The sequence below is a fragment of the Neolamprologus brichardi genome, chromosome 6 (genome assembly GCF_056152115.1).
Source record: "Neolamprologus brichardi isolate AB-2024 chromosome 6, ASM5615211v1, whole genome shotgun sequence".
NCBI lineage: Eukaryota > Metazoa > Chordata > Actinopteri > Cichliformes > Cichlidae > Neolamprologus > Neolamprologus brichardi.
The window spans coordinates 15,365,534-15,372,284 of NC_142109.1; positions in this window are offsets into that span (position 1 = coordinate 15,365,534).

Consider the following 6,751-nt stretch of genomic DNA (forward strand, 5'->3'; position numbering starts at 1 on the left):
AAAAGAGGCTTCATGTTACAGTATCACACAGTTCTTTTTTTATGCATACCATATTGACAGTTTCTCACCAGAAAACAGTTTGTTCTTGTCCCCAGAAACTGCAGCGATGCAGGCTGCAGAACAGAAAAAAAAAGGATGCTTGTGTGCTGCAGCAGCGTGGTGCCTATCAAAGTGTGGCTGCAGTAGTTGGACTGTAATTAGTCAGCCCTCCACTGTCAGCAAAAAAAAAAAAAAACATAAAAAAAAGCATTCACATGGGGAAAGCAGACACATTGCAGACATGCACTAGGAACTGGCTTTTCTAGTTTCCTCTGCTAACTGGGTTACAGGAGTCAGTAGGGTGACCGAGTTTGGTTCACTTGTTGTGCTCCTGTTATGCTCGTATGGTCCTCTGGGTTCCTCTTGTTTTGGAGCCAGGCTGAAACAAAAGCCTTGTGTCAGCAGCAGAAGCGGCACTAAACACTGAAAGTCACCACGGTCCTGCAGAGGGAGGGGCGGCGGAGGAACTGCATTAATATGGGGGAACCTTGTTTGTTGTTTATTCTTGTTTTTTTTTTTAAACTCAACCATTTCATTTTGTGGTTTTCTCCCTTATTATCTGACCCCAATGTTTTATTTCCCCTCAAATCGGATTTTGCAGAATAATCTATATACATCTATTTCTAGTCCTGTCCCAGGCCAAAGATGACCTTTCTGTAAATGTGATCCTCATTTCACTGATCTGTTTTTCTCTTGCTCGACTGAACAGACAAGTGTTCTTTGCATCACCGATGTGCACACAAGTAAACTCAAATTAAAAAAAAGTGTTACTGCCAAATGAAGTATAAACTGAAACCTCTTATTACTGCTGTACACTGTACGTATGTACATTTGTTGCTGTCGTATTAACATGATCAAAACCTCCGTGGCTGAGGTACAGAAGCAAAATGCCATGAGCTTATTTCATGATGTAGGTGGCTCAGTAGGTTATCTTTTTAAGCCTGCAGCAAACAAAAATAATTCAGTGGATTATGATACGCTGCTCTGCTATGTAGCTGCACACTTCAGACTGCAGAGGTAACCCGATCAAGTCTTCTCATATGATGTTTTGGTTGTCTCACTCAACACTACCACAATCGTGTTTGATAGCATGCCCCTTGTATGTGTATGTGTCAAGGTGTCTACTACCCTCATTAAGTTAACTATGGTTGAATTACCAGGACTTGCCATGGAGCTCTGTCTGGCCTGTGGTTCCACTCTGTATGTGCGCATGCACAGTGGGGTCTGTCAGTTCAAGCTGTCAACGAGAGGAACAGAGTACGAGTAGTGCTAAACAGCCTGTCAGTCACATGTCCCCCCCTCTTTGTGTTTGTTCCAGCATTAGAGAGAGAGATGAATCATGTTTTCCCTCAGACTGCCTACAATTAAACAATAATTTCATCAGAAAATACAAAGAAAGTGGCGTGGAGAAAAATCTAATGTTTCAGGGAAGCATTTGCCCCAAACAGCTACTCAATTCACAGCACCAAGGTGTGGCCTTTTCAAGAAACAGTCATTTCAACTCTCAAATCTCAAAGAAATACAATACTGCAAACCGAATGTCAATGACAATGAGAGTGTAAAAAAATCCTTAATCCTATTGTGCGTGTGCGTGTGTGAATATTGACCAGTATTGAGTTTTTGTATGTTGGTGAAGGGTTGTGCTACTGCAGAACATAATGACAAATGTTTGCTCCCGGATTAGAGTTGTGATCCTTCTACAAACATGAGAGGAACACTTTTCTGTGTGTGTCTGTGTAGTTGTTTGACAGCTGTAGTATATTAGCACAGGCACAGCTGATTTACAGTGGCTCTGATAGCACACTGCCATCAAACTTCAAACAAAGAGCCCAAAGACGCTGATCCAGTGACTCTTGTATTTCTTAACCAGGGACAGCTGGAGGAGGATCTTTCAAAGGCCTCATGCTAAATGTCATGTATCACCACCAACTGACTGATGAGACAAGAAATTAGAAATTGCCCAAGGGCTACTTATAGAAACAGCAAATAAATTTTTAATTGATATAATATGAATTAAGCATTGAGAAATTCTTCAATCTTAAAATCAACGCAGGCAACAAAACAAAACTGTCAAATCTGGATCTCCAAATCCATACAGATAAACTACATCATTAAAACCACCTGCCTATTGTTGTCTTGGTCCTCCTCATGCTGCCATCCATGCAATGGTCTCTGGCACTATGACGTCAGCCTTCCATCTTTTGGGTGCTGTGACTTTGTGTTACATGAACTTCAGTTCACTTACAAAAACCCTTACGATTTGTTCCAAAAGAGTGTTTTATATAAACATAAATATAAAATATAATTATAATATAATTCATTGACTAACATGTCTAGGAGGGCTTAGGGAATAGACAGCCATACACTATGATCACTATAATAAGAATATAGTTGAGTGTCCAACGTGCAGCTCAGCGTTTTGGTCATTAACAAGAAGGTCCTGAGTTCAACTCCACCATCAGGCTGGGGTCTTTCTGTGTGGAGTTTGCATGCTCACCTCATGTGTCTCTAAGTTCTCTCCTGGTACTCTGGCTTCCTCTCACGGTCCAAAGAAATGCACGTTTGTTTAATTTTGTTTTTCTAAATTGGCCGTGGGTGTAACTATGAGCATGAATGGTTGTATGTAGGTTCTTTTTAGACAAATTTTAAGGGGCATGAACACATAGCCATCGTTTGTGCACAGGACTGAGCTTCGACCTTTGCAAGTGACCTCTCCACCGAGCCGAAAGAAGATTTAAAATCAGCGCAGTGGGTTGACAGTTCTGTCTGCTATCAGGCAAACACTGGATTAGTTATTTTCTCCAATATATTTACTTAAAAGTTTGTTAAATTTTTAAACTCTGACTGGTCCTTTAAAATATACCATACCAGACAATAGATCAAATAAAAAATATGTCAAAGTCAATAAATCCCCTTCAGATCAGCTGATTTGAAATATATCAATCTAGGACTATGCCGCACTATATTCATGGCACATTTAAAAATCACCAAAAAAGAGGCTGCTGACTCAAACAGAGACAATCAATTTGATGTTACGGTGCTGAATTTTATCAATGATTTTAATCTGCAGAGCTCTCATTAGACGTCTGAGTGAATTAAGAACCTGCGTGCTTTAAAATAGCAGGTCAAACGCAGGGAAACAACGGGCCTTTAGAAACCAGTAAAGCATCGCAAGGACACCTGTGGGTTAGTAGCTTTCTCAAAAGTCAAGCATATGCACACGATTAAAGGAGATTGCAAGAAGAGAAAAAGGCAAACAAACTTAAAATTTGTCATGCAGTGCTCCTTCACTACTTGGAAATATGGCTGATACTAATGCTAAGCGTATGGAATTTCGCTCTCCCCTTCAGGGGCCCATCAGGGACCCACTGTGCACTGTGCTGTCATTTACAGTGGCATTTTTAAATGTCACATGACCACGAGACACAGGATGTGAATTGACAGTGTGGTGTGTGCAGACAGATGCATGCTGTTTTTGCAGTGCCAGACCACTTTGCATTTCCTGGCATTAGCAAATTATTAAGGTTTGGTGACGTCTTTTTTGGGCTTTCTGTTGGAGATTTATAGAGAAAGGGGAAGTTACACCACTTGTGCCTTTTCCCGGTCTGCTGTCTGCCATGACACCGGTGCTGAGCCCTACGAGCACCTATCGTTTGATAGGTTTAAGAATGACAGCACGCATAGCTACAGGAAACAGTCTTCACAGTAATATAATCGTTTTACTGATAACTGTGTCAAAGTCTGCAATATGAACTCAAGTTTAGTCTCCATCTGCACCTAATCACAGACATAAGCTGTCCTTTTATTGCATTATTATCCTGTTTGCTTTACACGTCTGTGGAACTACAATTGATTCAGATATAAGATGGGTGAAAATCTTTAATTATTTTTTTATATTTTATATCTGAATCGTTTAAAAAGGAATGCGGCTTTCATAGAAATTAAGAGTCAAAGGAGCAGCTGGGTGCTTCAAATCAAATGCACTTGATTAACTTACAATCAGCAAGTGTGACTACCTTTGTAATAGCAAAGGTTTTGACAGTCTGCTGGTCTGGACCATTCAGGTGCCAAAATATTCTCAGGAGTGGACGTCCAAGCAAAGGTTTGATCGTGCTATGCTCAGAGAAACTCTAGAAAACCCCCGATGTGATATCTCAGACTCTTAACATTTACCATGTTAGCTGAGGCCTGTAAAGTTCATGACAGCACAATTAGAAAAAGACTGAACAGTTTCTAGAAGAAAGACATTTCTCTCTACAAAAGAACATGGCAGCATGTCTTAGGTTTGCAAAGTTGCATCTTCTAGAAATCTTGATCAGAGTCCTTTGGACATAATGCACAGCTCCATGTTTGATGAAAAAGCAAACAAAGCATATGAGCACAAACACATCATGTCATTTATTAAGCATGGCGGTGGAAGGGTGATGATTTGGGCTTCCTGGAAAACAGAAAACAAGTAACTCTTAAATTATGCCTGTAGAAAAATGATTTGCTGGATCTGGATGCCAGCCTTATTCTGACATATATGCATGTATGTTGCTTTGTGCAGTACCTACTTCCCCTCTCAGGATTTAAAGAGAAAACACTCTGACGTGAGACTGCGAGGAAGAAGAGGAAGACGTGCTGCATGGTCATGTCTCAGACAGTTAGCGTGAAATTTATGTAACCTGGAAATTTCATGAGCTACAGAGAAGTTACAAAGCAATTAGCCAGAGTAATTATTACATAGAACACCAACCTCACTGTGGAAATACACAAAATATGAAAAGAGTTTCATTTTGAGTTTCCTCTAAATCATATTGCACAGTTTGACTCACAAATCAGTCGAGGGATGTAAAAGTTTACAATGAAGTGTGCAAATTCTAAACAGAAACTGGACCTTTTCTTATATGCAAAAGCATATTGTTTTTTATGCGTGTGTGCATGTGTGCGTGTGGGCATTCATGTGCATAAAATGGATTGGAGGAAGTGTATTTTTGTCACAAACAAGTTGACCAATCGTCTTCTCTTTAGTGCTCTGTAAATTACAGTAACCTGGGTCCAGTGCCACAGTTGAGCTGGTATGAGGCGACAGTATAAAAAGAAGGAAGGAAAGAAATTATTTGTCTTGGCTCATGTGTGTGGAGCTGCAAACATTTTCAAACTTTGCATACTCACTGAAACTGAGAAATGTTAAAGTTCATTTGTGACATCATCTCAACACGTGTGCCTTTACAAATAAAGTAGATAACACACCCTTATAATGAGTGCAACCCATAATCCATGCTAATTAACTGGGTTTACCTTAGAAAGATGAATCAAAACCAGTGTGTAAGCTCTAAAACGTGCATCACACAGTGAGGGATTTCAACCACAGGTATGAAACGTGGAGAAAACTATAGGTGTGGCAACAAAAGCTGCTTCTTTTTTTAACCTTTTGTTTCAAGGGTTTTAAACACACCTACTGAAGAGAACATAAGCAGAGGGTGTGCATCACAATGAATAAGAGACAAAAAAGACTAAATGACTTCCTTAACTACAAATGTATACATCTGTAACTACCCTCGTTTTGCTCACTTTGAGCTTAAGTGTTGTTTTCCACAACAGGTCATTGAACCCAGAAGGGGGGGAAAAGCCTCCAAAAGCAAAAGCATGTTGTCTGCTGCCCTCTTGTGGTGGACTGCTGGCTATGTTGGGTTTGGCAGCACAGTTGAGGAAAGGATTTGGAATTTGGGTTTTAGGACAGAATACGCATTAAGTCATACAAACCAATAGAAAAACAAAACAAAAATGCTGACAAATGCAAAAAAAAAATTAGATGATTTCTATTTAACAATGTTTAGAATTTTGGTCACTTTTCCTCACAACCACTGGCACCAAAAAAAAAAAAACGGGTGGATGCAACAACAAAATATTAAACACTGCCTAAGCAGTAAAAATAGCAACAACTTGGACAAAGTTACCATGTAACAAACCAAAGGGGTAATGTCCGACTGATGGAGGAACCAAAGTGTAGTTAAGCTAAAGTGAACACGCCTAATCCCCTGACCTCTGACTTTGGTTGTCAGTGAAGACATTACAGTAACAAAAAGGCATAAATTCCACATCTGAAATTCATTTTCAAAAGACAGCATATAACAAATTCAGTATTGATCCTTTCAGCGCTTCAAAGAAAGTAAAGTTCAAAAATATTTGATTCAATTGTTGAACTTTACTGGAAAAATTTCAATTTTTTCCAATTATTCTGGCCTTTTGTATTCAGCTAATTTCAAGCTTTCCATGTTCATTCTTCTTCTTCTTCTTCTTCTATCTATTGCTTGTACAGTTTCCATGCTGCTCCACTTCAAGGCTAAAGCTGTACACAGATATCTGCTTCGGGGCCTAGAACTGACTTGTTACGCCCCTGTAACAAACACAGCATAAACGGCGAGGTCAGCTAACAACAATTTTTAAATTTACTTACTTTACGTGGTTGCCTGCGCGCGCGCATACCTGAAAAAAAAAACAACATTAAAATTAATAAATAAATCGATCTATCAATCAATGTCACTGTCCTTCAGCAGCGGTCGTTTCCGCTCGTGCTGCACGCCAGCAGCCTCCTCCTGGCAACAGGGGGCATTCTCATTGGCTGGGACTTAACAAGCAATTTAGCCTTAGGAGGCCGTCACAGCTGTTTGCGGCTAATAATTACAGTATCGAAGCAGTTCCATTGTAAATAAACGTTCCGAAATGT